General features: G+C 49.3%; 1 long non-coding RNA gene across 1 annotated transcript; it reads left to right on the forward strand.

Moving 5' to 3' along the window:
• The first annotated feature begins 9,327 nt into the window (after nt 1-9,327).
• LOC120103126 (uncharacterized) lies at nt 9,328-13,819 on the forward strand. Its single transcript, XR_005505212.2, has 2 exons — nt 9,328-10,830; nt 12,025-13,819. It is a non-coding gene; the product is annotated as an uncharacterized LOC120103126 (long non-coding RNA).
• Nucleotides 13,820-14,504: the final 685 nt, after the last annotated feature.

Genomic DNA, 14,504 nt, shown 5'->3' on the forward strand with positions numbered 1-14,504 from the left:
TTAGCCCTTTAGCCCAACATCTGGAGATGAGCCAAAAGGGGCCAAGCCAAGGGGAACAGATCTTGAATGCCAAAAAGAGGCTTGGAGGTAGGAGAACCCAGAACTGTGAAGACCTGACCTTGAGTGGATGGTAGCAAAGTCATACATAGCTCTGGTTGCTGGTTATGTCTGTCATAGGTCAGTGGTGTCTGGGGATGTGCCACAGAGAGTTGGGCGCCTGAAATTGCCCCCATCTGGATGAAAAGGCCAGTTCTATTAGCTTCCCCGGGGCATTGAGTCCTATTAGGACATCAAGGGCAGGGTTGAAACTGTTGCTTTGGGATTTGGCCTGCTCCTCTCTGACCCTCTCCCACAGGGCAGGGATGCTTCTTCATGCCCTGTTCCCTGGGTAACCCTCTAAGAATCATCTTGCTAGCCTGGTACCCAGGACTCCAGGGATCCAGAATTGTGAGACCAAGCAAAGACATGGTTGAAAGGAAGGGCTGGGCCTAAGGGTCTGACAGACATGACCAAACTATGGCCCCCAGGACTGCAGGTATCCCAGGATAGTGAATGTGGCCTTTGTAGATCATCACACAATGACATCAGAAGGTTGGACAGGCCTGGTAGATGCTGTCAATTGTAGGAATTCCTTTGTGAATGGTGGGAAGGGAAAAAGGGTAACAACAACAACAACAACAATGACAACAACAACAACAAAAACAAGCCAGAAGCCTGTCGCCACACTTCCCTCCATTCTGCTGTGGAGGACAGAGGAGAGATATACTTGGGTAAGGTGCAGGGAGGGGGTAGGAGGGGGGAGGCTCTGGGAAAAGACAGAGGGAGAGGAGAGGGGTTGGGAACTTTGAGAGATTCCAGGAAAGATCAGGGTTCCTTTTTAATTGCTTTTGGCCACCGGATGGTATCTTTGAATGTAGATTCAAAGGCCCCATGGGCAGGGGAATTCACTTGTGTTGTTCAAGCAAGGCTCCCCAACCCCTTCCTTACCTTTTGTTTCTGGAGACAGGACACAGGAGGCACAGATGCACACATTGTTAGTAAATTAATGATGGCGTTTAAGATTAATAGAGTCAGAGAGAAAGAAGACACAGGCTTCGCACCTGGGCTGGAGGGACGGAAACCTGTTCAAAGCTGGGGGCTCATAAAGAGGACTTGACTCTAAGCACATGGGGGTGCTCCTTAGAGGGGAGACTTGAAGTTGCAGCTAGGAAGCCCCAGTACCCCTTGTCTCTGTCTCTCATTACCCTGTCTTTGCATCCTTGTAGCACAGGGCATTTAACAGTAAACAATGGCTGTGTGTCTTCTTCTTTTCCAGTTCTGAGATTTTTGAAGAACATCACTGTGACAAGTGAGGGTGGGGCAGGCTCAAGGTCTCCAAGCAGGGAGTCCCTAGCTCCAGCCTGGATTGTGACAGGCTTCAAAGAGCTGTTTCCACTCAGGCAGGCAACCTGGTGGTTGTTCAGGGAGATAGCTCTCCTTGTCTGAGTGCTTAAGTACTACGCCAGCCTGAGAGTCACAATAAAACTCTGATTTTCCTTGTACTTGAAGGCAGAGCCCAGAGCATCCTTTGACTTAGCCCTGTCCCACACAGCCCCTCTTCTGGCCCAACCTGGACCTACCTGGGGTCTTTGAGTCCCCTCAGTGCTCTTAGCATTCTCCCGCTGCTCCTGGTGGCGACTGCTGGGCAGGAAGCAAGCCCAGGAGGGTCCTGTGCTCTGCCGCTCCTTAGTGACTAATTCCTTACCCTAGGGCTCATAGCTGTGGCCTTACAGAGGCATGCTGGGATTGCTTCTGACAAGGGAATGACCTTGGTTCTCCCCATACCCCTAGTTAGAGGCTGATTGCTTCAAGTATAAACTTTAGGACCCTAGAAAGGGTAAAATCCTTTACCTACAATGAATGACCTCTTCCAGATGTTTCTGAACCCAAAATCCAGAAAACAGATATTTAAATATGAAAAATGTATAATGGGTTGGGTGTGGTCCTCTCAGGCTGAGGCTGGAGGACTATGAGTTTGAGGTTAGCCTGGGCTACACAGTAAGACCCTGTTTCATTAAAAAAAAAAAAAAGAAAGAAAAGAAAAGAAAAAGAAAAGAAAAAAGACTATAATGATATTTAATGGGCTTTGGCTCTGCACCAGTCTTTGTTCTAAGTATTTGATTTATTCTTTCTTTGTTCCTAGCCACCTTGTGAAGGCATATTCACACCCATTTTGAAGATGAGAAAACTGAGGCACAGCACCCAGGTGATGTGCCCAAAGCCAGATTTAAATCGCAACAGCTTGGCTCTAGAACCACCATATATGACCTTTGTTAGTCCTGAAAGTTTTGTGTCATTAAAAACAAATGTTATTTTGATGTCACAATGGGGGAGGATAGCACAAAAGGCCTCAGGAGTTTGTGGGGGAAGAGCATCCAAAAACTCCACCTTGAACTCACTCATTTTTTCCCTCATTTTTATTTATATATGTGTGCCGGCCTGTGTAAGTGCTACATGTGTGTAGAAGAGGGTGTTGGATCCCCTTGTTAGAAGGACCTGAAGATTTTTACCTCTGGCTCTCCTCACTGTGCACTTAGAATATTCTTGATCTGGTTCAAGGTCCCAGTCAGGGCCTTACACCATTCTGCCTGGGCCTGGCCTCCAGCCTCTCGACTTGGCATGAATTCTAGGCTAGCACTGACAGTTGGAACTTCAATCACATGGTGTCAGGACCTTCTGGGTCTTCCTGGTAGGTGGATGGGGGTCTGACACAGCTCTTTCTCCTACTCCTGCGTGCCAGGAGAGGCAGCAGCTTCTGGAAAAGAGGATCACAAAACCAGTTCACACCGCCTCGCCGGCTTGGGCTCCCTCCTGACAGCCCCAGGCTGGCGGCAGATGGCTCAGCTTCTCAATTGCGGAAGAGGTGTTGCTGCATCGAAAGCAGATTTAACTTTGGGTTTCAGAGGCTGAGGGGCAGGTGTCGGCGGAAGGGGCTCCATTTGATTAAACACCCCTCAACTGGCTGCCCGCGAGGGGCCTGTAGTGGGAAGCAGGAGCTTAAAACAGGGTCAGGTCTGCCCGCCCCAACTCAAGGGGACTTCTGAGGCAAGCCACCTCTGGCCTTGGGGAACAGCAGTCTTTGAGGAAGTGGGAGACACAGGGATCCTAAGAGTGAAGACTTAATGGTTGCCAGTATTAAACCCAGTGGTAGGAGCTAAGGGCACGTCATCCACTCAGCAATTGCCCATTGTGTCTACACAGTGTTCGGTGCTGTTTGAGCAAAGCTACGGAAAGTCAGGCGGCTCTTGTAAGCACTTTCTGTATACAGTAGTCCTCCCTTCGCCTGGCTTGGTTTTTCTGCAGTTTCCCTTCCATGGGGTGTCTGGTGCAGCAGAACATCCCTGTACTCCCGGCTCTTGGAAGGGTGAGAGTGGGGACGCAATACTCTGAAAATATCTCTTACATTCTGAGAGACTGGAGCGTTTGCTGGAGTGCCTTGGATTTCGCATGTAATCAACTTTTATAACCCAAGCCAATGCATATCTGCAATTTTAAAGGGATAGGCTCCTCCATGTCTCTGACTGATGAACGTGTATCATTTGCTGAGGGCAGCAAATACAGAAGCTGAACGCAACTGCCTACAATCTTCCATGGAAGTTGACAGCATCCATTATGGACATCCGTTGGTAAACAACGATGTTTGTTTTCTGGGTCAGTTGGGATTAGTTGGAGCCAGCGACTTAATCCCATGTAAAACTCTGATAAAGTCTACCGTAAAGTATTGACTCCTTCCCCATGTGCTTTCTGTGTGGTTCAAGAAATGCTGAGCAAAACCCTTTGTTAGGAACAGACATACCGCTCACAGGCTGAACAGACACACACAGCTCACACAACAGACAGGGCACTCATACACACTCACACACACAATCACACAGACAGAGATATGCAGATACCACTCACATTCACACAGACATATACCAGACAGACAGACAGGGGGACAAACACCAGCCATACAGATAGACAGACAGATACAGCACTAACAGTCAGAACAGAAATACAGATTATATCAACAGACAGAACACATGCACAAACACACACACACACAATCACATACACAGAGATAGACAGATACCACTCACATACACACAGACACATCTACCAGACAGACACCACACACACACACACACACACACACACACACACACACACACACAGAATCACACACACACAGTCACACACACAGAGATAGACAGATATCACTCACATACACACAGACACATCTACCAGACAGACACCACACACACACACACACACACACACACACACACACACACACACACACACACAAACCCAGGGACAAGCAGATTCACAGAGCTGCCTTCAGGAAGCACAGATTCAGACCCAGGGAACAGGACAAGAGGAGGAAAGACACAGGGATCATGAAATAGAGAATTCAAACCTGAACTCCCTTTTATTTCTCTCCTTAAATGGGACACCTATGGATTCCGGTTGACTTGGAATAAGTCACTAATGCACATGGTCTATGTAGGTGGGGATGGAGGAACAGGAGCACAGGGTTGGCCTCCTGGACAGAGCAAGTGTGAGGCCGGCCAGGGCTCCACGAGACCCTGCCTCAAAGAAACAAAAACTGACCACCACCACCAAAACCCACAACAGCATCAACTGCGAGTTATTTAAAGATTTAGTCTCTCTCTCTCTCTCTCTCTCTCTCTCTCTCTCTCTCTCTCTCTCTCTCTCTCTCTGTGTGTGTGTGTGTGTGTGTGTGTGTGTGTGTGTGTCTTTACCTATAGAGGCCAGAAGCAATGGATCCCCTGCAGCTGGAGTTACGGGTAGCTGTGAACTACCTGACATGAATGCTGGGAACTGAACCCTGGTCCTCTGCCAGAGGAGCACACACTCTCTTTACCACTGACCCATCTCTCCAGGCCCTGAAGAATTAATTCTAACAACAGGTTTTAAGGTGGGTATGATTCTACTTCCTATTTTATAGGTGTCAAAAGAGTGAGACAAAAAGCGATTGAGTAATTTGTACGAGGTCACACAGGTAGCGTGGACACCCGCTTCTGGACCTGAGCACCTAAACGAAGCTCTGGAGTTCATGTTCTTTAACCTCCCACGTTGCACATGTGATTAAACCTGACCTATGTGTCTTACTATACACATGGAGGGAGACTATGTATCAACTACAGGGCAGGGGTTGTAGCTCAACTTACAGAGTGCCTGCCTAGCACGCTCAAAGCCCTCGGTTACAGCTTCAATGTGGAGCAGACTGGGTGAGGTACATGCCTATCATCCCAGAACTTGGGAGGTAGAGGTGATTGGGTCAGGAGTTCAAGGTTGTCTTACAGTTTCAAAACCAGCCTGGGAGACCTTATCGAAAAAAGCAAAACCAAATATATATATATACACAAGCAATATATATATATATATCCCTGCATATGTACACATATATAATATAGTTTAGTTTGCTGTTTTGGTAATACACAAATACCCTAGGGCAGAGATAAACTGGAAGAGAGAACACTTAAGACCACAGGGTTACAGTAATCAGTTCTTATGGGGTAGCCCATTTTCCAGATGCATATAGTGAGGCTTTGGGAGGTCAAACAGGGAGTCAGAAGGCCTGGGCAGCTATTTGGATTCAGGGAACTGACTTCCATCAGCTGTAACCTTGATCCCTGCTCTGAGCCTCAACTGTGCTGACTTTGTTCGGGGAAATCTTCTTCCTGTCTCTCCCAGGGCTCAGGGTGTGGTGAATCTCTTCGTGGACCTGACCTGACTCTTTGTGTTTCTGCACTGGGAGGAAACTGCCTTTGTCTCTGCCTCTCTTCTTGCCAGCCTTCAGTCTGGCGTGTGCACAGGTGTAGCATGTGCACCCGTGTGTGTGTGTGTGTGTGTGTGTGTGTGCGCGCGCGTGCGTGCGTGTGTGTGTGTGTGTGCGCGCGCGCGCATGAGCATTCCCCTGTTCACTCATGTGTGATGGTGTGTTTGCCTCCTTCTCTTTCCTCAGCCTCCTGCTCACACAGATCAACTTGACCTTTCATTAGGTCACTTCATAATTGATGGAAATGTCCCAGGTACCTTCTCTTAACTCCAGGGTGATTATGACAATTATGATGATTATCAAGGAGAGAGAGAGAGGGGGGGGGGAAGGGGCTGAGTTGGGGCTGGGGCTGGCGACTGGGGGTTGGGGAAGGCTGGAGAGCCAGGCAGTGCCGTCATTAAGAGACATTGTGTGAGATTGTTCCCCTTCAAAAGGCAGCTGTGAAAAGGAGAGAGTGTCTCTTTTTTTAAAAAAAGGCCCATTATGCAGGCGGCACGGGGTGCACAGTGCTGGCGGGAGGACCGTGGGGTGTAATTAGGGCAGTGACAGCTAGAATTACACAGTTGTCTCCGCTATGGTGCCACCTCTCTTGGGTGGGAGGGGGAGACGGAGCAGGGACAGGTAATGGCTAGGAAGCCCTGGACCCTTGCCAGGAACACAGGGCCCTTTGGTGAGGCAGAGTGACCTAGGATTGAGCAGAAGGGACAGGGGAACGCTGGGGTACCGCAGCTATTCATCTCGAGACCAGGGAGGCGGCCTCTGATTTTTAGAAGTCTTTTATGATGCTCACCGCCCCTTCTAGGCTTTTCCAGCATTCTCACCCCAACAGGGAGCTGGCAAAGGAAAGCCAATTGTGTGGAAAGAGGAGGCGGATAAATCATTTCTCAGCCTCCCAGCTCAGGGGCCTTGGCTCAGCAGCAGGAGGGGCAGCCTCAGCTTCCTGCTGGTCTGGCCTGTCCCTGCCCCTGGCTGGCCAGGGTGGTGCTTATCTACAGAGCTAGTTTCTGCCTCTCTGCTCCACACAACACTACAGACAGAAGTTAATTGTTACTCCAGTCCTTTCTAGTCTACGATAGAATGACAAGTGACTCAGTTTCCCTGTTTGCTTCTGACTCAGGGCTTCCCTCTGGACCATCCCCAGCCTCTCCCCCTCCCAAGATATCTGGGATAAAATCCTGTTATTTGGTGTCAGCTTGAACTTGGAGCTGATTTCTTTGTCCCTCGGTTTGGTTTTTCCCACCCAGGGACAAGAGGATCCTAATGTCCTTGTGCAAATGGACTGCTGTGAGAATTACACAGGACACTGCACACATGTCTCTTTCTTTCTTTTTTTTTCCCACTTTTGAAGAGGGCTCCCTCTGTGTGGCCTGGGAGGGATGCAGACTGGTAATCCACCTGCCTCAGCTTTAGGTGTGCTGGCTCCATGGTGTCCGCCTCAAAGGTAAACTTTCCTTGAGGTCAGTCCCTGTGAATCTTCTGAAAGTTGACCCTTTCTTGCAGAGAGCTGGAAATGGGCAGCTTCTCCCGGGGTCCCAACTTGGCCTCCTAAGGCTGCCTGCTTGAGCTCTCTTCACTGTCTGTGTATCCAGTGCCTGTAGCATGCCAGTTGTTACATGGGGCACAGCCACGCCTGCAGAGCGTTACAGAGGTAATTCTTGGCTCCTTGAGCCTGGTTTGTTTAGAGCTTTGTCTGTTCCTCTGTCTAGATGATCTGTTTTGAGAATGCACAGCAGAGAGGGCTACTTGGCTTACCTCCCATCCTCCAAGGCATTATCTTCTTTAAGAACAAATGGGGAAGCTGATATCTGGTGAGGAGTGAGTGGTCTGGACCTGAAGGCTGGAACTTCCTTCTTTTGGGAGAAGTCAAATAAGGAGAGGTTTAGCACCTCAGACCTTAGGTCGCTGGTTTGCAAATGAACAAGCACTTCCCTCCGTGTCCATGTTCCAGCCCCAAACGAGCTTTAGCCCATAGGTCACCAGGTCACTGCTATCCATCAGAGCAGACTTTAAAAGTTATTATTACTTAATAATAAATCTTAAACTTTAAAACCAGGCAGAGCCAGAACCTCAGTTTCCTGGAACTCCTTGCGCTGTTGTTTAGATAAGTTTAAATGAGCTGTGATTAAGCTAATTTTGAGGTAATTAACTTGGGGAAGGAATCCTTCACTTCTTAAAATTCTAAGTGACTGTTCACTGTGAGAGGGAGCACTCTCGGAGCAGCCGCGTGGCTTTCAGGAGTCCCGCTTAATTAAAACGTAAGGAACTCAGCCACAGAGCAGGAGTTAAACGTCATTAATGAAAAATGAATATTCTTTATCTAATTACACAGCATAATTAATTGGAGTCTCCAACCACAGAGGCGGAGGAGGGCAGGGGAAGTCACAAGAAGGCAGTCTCTTGCTCCCATATACCTCAGGAAAGCTCGGGTCTACTGCCTGAGTCCTTTGAGGTCTCATGGGAAGCCAGAGCCTCCCTGGTGCTGAATGGCTGTGCCCAGAGCACTTACATTGTCTTTGACTGCTCCCGGTCACCTGTGGGTACCTGGGGTCTCTTTGGTGGTTGTTGAAGCCCTTGTCAACCAGCCCAGCCTTCTCTCATTTGTTCATTCAACTATTTTTTGAGCACTCTTGTTTTAGATGGAATGAAAGTCCCAAGCCCTGCCCTCAGGAAACACGCAGGTTTGAATCCTCACTCCAAACTCACTAGCCTTAGTAGATTTCTCTACATATTCCTTCTCTCATCTGTAAAATGGGAGTGATGAGGGCTCTTGTCACTGGCATGAAGGTTTATGTGGATGAATGACTATTCAAGAGGCACGCATGACAGTGCCAGGCAAATACAAAGGCTTGTAATAAGAACTTGCTATGGAAATAAATACAAGCAAGACAGATTGAAGGCATCCAGGGAGAAAGGGATGCAAGAGGGGCTTCTCCAGGAGGACTGGCTTCAGCTTAGCGTTCAGAGTGGAGGATGGGACCGGAATGGCTGCTTCTGTGCCCCCCACCCATCGTTGCTGTTCTGAGTGCTGTTGGCTTTGCTTTCAAGGTTGACATTCCTCTGGGAGCTTCCTAAGCCATCACTTGTGGCAGCTACTTTCTCATTGGTGAGACAAAATGTCCGACAGGAAGCAATTTAAGGGCCGCTGAGGTGGCTTCTGTGGGTGAAGGTGCCTTTGCCTAGCCCGAGGATCTGAGCTTGATGTCTGGGACCCAGGGACTCAGATGGTGGAAGGAGAGAGGTCATGCAGCACACACGCACGCACCCACGCACGCACGCACCCACGCACGCACGCACCCACGCACCCGCACAGTAAAAGGTAATAAAATCAATTTTAAAGAAACAATTTTTAAAAAAAGGAAGTGAGGGGGCTGGAGAGATGGCTCAGCAGTTAAGTGCTGCTCTTCCAGAGGTCATGATTTCAATTCCCAGCAACCACACGGTGGCTCACAACCATCTGTAATGGGATCCGATGCCCTCTTCTGGTGTGTCTGAAAACAGTGTACTCATATAAATATAATAATAAATAAACCTTTAAAAAAAGAAGTGATTCATCATGGCTAGGAAGGCTCAGAGGAACTGTACATTGTCCATACACTGGTCACATTGTGTCCAAAGTCCTGAAGCAGAAACAGAGCAAACACTTGGAACAGGGATATAAGAACCTTAAGGTTTTACCCTGCCAATTGACTCCCTCCTAAAAGTGCCCCAGCCTCTCCAAGCAGGTCCTCCATCTGGGGACCAAGTATTGAAACCCATGGGCCCAAAGCAGACATTTCCCAGATGCCCCACGACAATGCTCATTCTGTATTTTCATTACACTCTCCCACCAGTCAATCCAGATTTTGCTGTAGGTAGGCAGTTTGGTTAAAGCAACATTTACCTACAGGTGAGATGGGTACAGAGTCCATGTCAGCTTTTGGTCACTGGGACAGAGTACTGGAGAGATACAATCTGAGGGGGATTTGGGGCTTCTGGGTTCAGAGGACTCAGCTGGCTGCCCTCATCACAGCTTAGGCCTGGGGTGAGGCAGAGCATCATCACAGTTGGATGAGGAGGGAGCTTGCTTTGTGGTGGCCAAAAGGGAGATAAATAGATAAGAGAAACAGGGACACGCAGAAAATGAGGACAAATTATGCTCTTAAGGCCACACCCTCAAGGATATACCTCTTTCAACTCCTCCAGTCCTGTCACCGCCCAGCAGACTGCCCCAAATTATGAACCCGTCAGTGGGTGAGTCTATTGATGATGTCAGAGTCCTCGGGGTCCTGTCAGTTCCCCACGCACTTCTAAACACTGCCACACTGGGGACTACACCTTCAATGTGCAAGCCTTTAACACGTGACGGACACTTCAGATCTAAACGGCAGCAGGACATCTTGGAGATGATTCTTTGCGACCTAGGTTATGATGAGATGCCTGTGTAATCATCTTTTTGACGATTTATGACGAGACACCCAAGGCCCAGAAATACAGGCTTCCCTTTTTGTTCTAGCTTCAGTTCTTGCTCTCTCTGGGTGGCCAGTCAGCATCTTGCTCCTCTCAGTCTACTAGGCTGCCAGCTCATCCCCTGAGCCCTGGCCAGTTTGAGGGTTTCTTTGTCGTGCCATCCTATGATTCCATTCCCCCCTAATTTGGGGGCACAGTAGTGCTGGGAATCAAACAAGGGTCTTGGGTATCACTAATTCAGTTTCTAATCTGACCTGAGGTGCTTTTCAGGAAGTTCCTCCTCCTCTTCCCCCTGTTCATGCTCCTCCCACGCCCCAATCTGTGTACAGCTAGGCACAGAGGGCTGGCTCTACTGCAGTTTAAATACCAAGGCTCCACCCGACTCTGGGCGGATGTGCTCAACCTCACTGTAGCTTTCTCTCCATCACCAGATCCTCTGGCTTAGCCAGTGTTGAGGAGAAGCAAGGCAAGCCACTCTGGGTCGTGGCCCTTGCTACATCTCAGTCCAGGCGAGGCATCCAGCTCGAGAAGCTAGTTGCTAGGAAGTCACGCTGGACCAGGTGGGTTACTTCCTAAGTGTGCACATTGGCTGTCCTGGAAGGACCCTCCACACTGCTGGAGCTTTGCTGTGTTGCCCTCAGTGACTGTGAGTGAGGACATGTCTTTGGTGGAGGGGCTATGGTGGCAGGAAGAGGGGTGGGAGGAAGGCTTCCAGCTGAGCTGAGCTGAGCTGATTACACTCCGCAGACTGTATCCATTTAATCTCTAAAGTGTTTTGACTTTGTCTTTAGGGAAGAGAAAGACATGGCCCTAGGAGGAGGAGGGGCTGGGCAACTTTGTGTGTGTGTGTGTGTGTGTGTGTGTGTGTGTGTGTGTAGCAGGAATAAAGCAGGTGATAGCCCCTGAGAAGCGTCAGATTGAAGTGTATTGTTGGCTGTACCCAGGAATCCACGGTTGCTGAAGAACACTTTGGAATGTCCCCAGCATCTTGCAAAGCCCTTCACTTCTGGAATTTTGGGGACACCGGAACCTTGCCAAGGGAAGCAGTCTTGAAGGGTCCAAGAGAGGACCAGGGGCAAGGACTGCGTGTCAAGGGCTCCATGCATAGAAATGTCTGCTTTGCAGACTAGGTGTGGCTAAGGACACTGTCACGGTTTCCAATTTCCTTCCTGGGTCTGGGTTTCTTCTGGGCTTCACTGTTAACACAGATCTCTGTATTGTCCGCCAAACCCATGGCCATTGTCCCGCAGCGAAAGACATCATTTTAGCAGCGAGGACAGAGTTCACAATGGAAGAGGGGGAGCCTCTGCTCCCGGTTCCAGGAGAACCAGGCTCTTCTTGAAGCAGCCTCAGAGAGAGGCTGGGGCTGAGACAGCCTCTTCACTCCCTGTCAGGCCCAATGTCAGGCCCAGCTGCTCTTAATTTGATGTTTCTTGAGATAGCAGGAAGCACCTCAATCCTGCTTCACCAGGCTCGGGTTGTGCTGAAATCAGATCAACCGCCCCGTTGTCCTTTCAATCACCTGTCTGAATGGTTTGATTGAACTCTCCAGTCAGGACGATGAGCTTCCATCACTGTTCATCCAAGAAAAAAAAAGCGCATGTAGGGGCGTGTGGGGGGCGAGGACATTTTCCCTCACAAGCACTTTGCACGTCATTGAATAACAGCAATAGTCCCCAGCTCACTGGGAGCCCCCGGGTGCACTCCGAGAAGAGGTGCGCAACACCTCACAAAGCTGTGATTCATCTTGTCAGTCTCTTTCAGATCTGCTCTGCAGCCCAGTTAGCAGAAGGACAAGTGACACTTGACTTCGCAGGTGGCGGAAGGAGAAGGTCCTGGAGGCAGCTGCGGGGAAACGCTGGTCAGATCGGGCAGTGTGGTGCTGCATTCCTTCCTTAGCAGATACTTTATGGAAGCAAGGCTCATCTCTCCGGACTGCCTTGCGGGATCGTCCTCTGGGGAGACACAGCTCTGGCCTTGGAATCTGTCAGAGCTGGCTCTGAGTGTTGGCACTGCTGGTGTCTGGCTATGGAGGCTGACAGAGTCACTTTGCCTGCTGACCCTCAGTTTTCTGTATCGTCCAATGGGGAGAAGAACAGCAGCCTGGTGGGAGGAGTCACTGCCTGCTCGGTTTTCTGTATTATCCAATGGGGAGAAGAACAGTAGCCTGGTGGGTGGAGTCAAGGCAGAGAGTGCTGTGGAGAAGTCACAGAACACCTCGTGCTGAGGCACTTACCCTAGAGGGATGATGAAAGATGCTAAGGAAACATGCGGGTGATGTGCAGAGTCGCGTCTAGAGCTACACGGAGCAAAGCATGCAAGAAAGTCTGCACTACGCAAACGACACACAGAGCCCGCACTATGAAAATGAACTCCAAAGCCCTAGCAGGACCACAAGCATCCCTCCTCCCTTATTTTTGCTTCCTGATCCACAAGGATGCGAGCAAGTTGCTGTTGCAAGCCCCTGCCTGCTGCCTGCCCTTCCTCTCCACCAAGCGGGGGCTGTATCTCCTGTATCACTCTGTACCCCCGTTTTGAGGACATGGACACTTTCAGAATCCTGTCTTCCGGCCTGATGGTCAGTAGGGGACTAGCTCCTGAAACGTTATATGACTACTTCGTCGACACAGCACTTCTGAAACGTTCGATGATTACTTCGCTGACACTGCACCCCATTGTGGACCTAAGGAGGTGGCTGGAACATGTCTGACATCTGCTTTCTGCTACTGGCATCTCTGTAGCGGGAGGGGGTGAAATGGAACACACCATCAGATCTGGGCTGCTATGCATTCCTCTTGTTCGTGCTGAGCCATGTCCCATGTTGAGCAGGCTACAACCATCTTATATGAGCTTGCGTTCCTCTCTGAGCCTGACTTCTCTCATCTACAAAACAAACTTTATCTGGGGCTGGAGAGATGGCTCAGTGGTTAAGAGCACCGACTGCTCTTCCAGAGTTCCTGGGTACAAATCCCAGCAACCACATGGTGGCTCACAACCATCTGTAATGGGATCTGATGCCCTCTTCTGGTGTCTCTGAAGACAGCTACAGTGTATTTATAATAAATCAAAACTCTTAAAAAAAAAAAAAAACAAACTTTATCTATTAAAAACAATAACACTAATCAACCCTCCACCCCCAAAATCCTTACCATGAACCCATAACCTAAACAAACCTTTACCGTGTACCAGAACCTGTTCCTTTGCACTGCATGGCCGTTCCCAACTAAGCCAGCGCTCTACTCCATCTCACCGACTCCCTTGGAAAGACTTTAATGGATTCCCTTGCTTTGTTTGTCGCTATCCACACATATCTCTGTCCAGTTCTCTGTTCCAGGGTACAAGGGTCCAGCTGTGTATCCGTGACATCAGATTGCTTTGAGGAACAAGAGGGAGGCCTCATGTGCAGGAGCTGGCTCCTGACAGGAGGCTCAGCTGACCGGCTTCCACTTTTGGAAGGCGGTGGGCGCATTATCATTTCTGCGTATTGAGTGCCTGGTGCAGATAAGGTATTTACTCATTTGAATAAATGAAATTTTTATGAAAAGGAAATTTATACACAGCCTTGGAATTTTACTTCCCTTAGCTCAACCTGGGACTTGTGAGCTTGAAAACCTGAGAATTGGGGCATGGGAATCTTTCGCCCGGGCCAGGGCCAGCAAGCAGAGTCCTCAAGCCTAGCCCGACTGCTTTGGATAGCAATGTTTGTGTTGGATCTCAGCCATGACCAACATTTGCATATGTATATTGTTTGTAGCTGTTCCACTTCCTCCCTGTACCTGGAGCAGTGCTGAGAGCGAGTGCAGCAGAACAAAGCTGCAAATCACGACATATTTACTATCCCACTCTTTACAGAAAGAAAGATGGGGGAGGGGCTGGGGAGGGGACTGGAGAGATAGCTCAGTGGTTAAGAACGTTCTCTACTCTTGCAGGGAACCAGGGTTTGTTCCTAATACCCACGTCTAATGGCTCACAAGAGTCTGTAAATCCAACTGCTGGGAATCTTACGCCCTCTTCTGGGCTCTGCAGGTACTTGTATTCCCATGGGCACATCCCCGTAAACAGACAGACACGCACACACATTCTCAAAAAAATAATAATAGAAATAAATCTTTAGGAAGAAAGATGGCTGACTTCTGGCTTAGGCTAGTGGTGTGCAGACTTTTGCCTGAATGAGAATTATCTAAAGGGTGTCAAGTCCAGGTTGCTGAGGCCCATGTCAGGATAGCTTTGGTGA

Source organism: Rattus norvegicus, chromosome 5 (assembly GCF_036323735.1).
Source record: "Rattus norvegicus strain BN/NHsdMcwi chromosome 5, GRCr8, whole genome shotgun sequence".
NCBI lineage: Eukaryota > Metazoa > Chordata > Mammalia > Rodentia > Muridae > Rattus > Rattus norvegicus.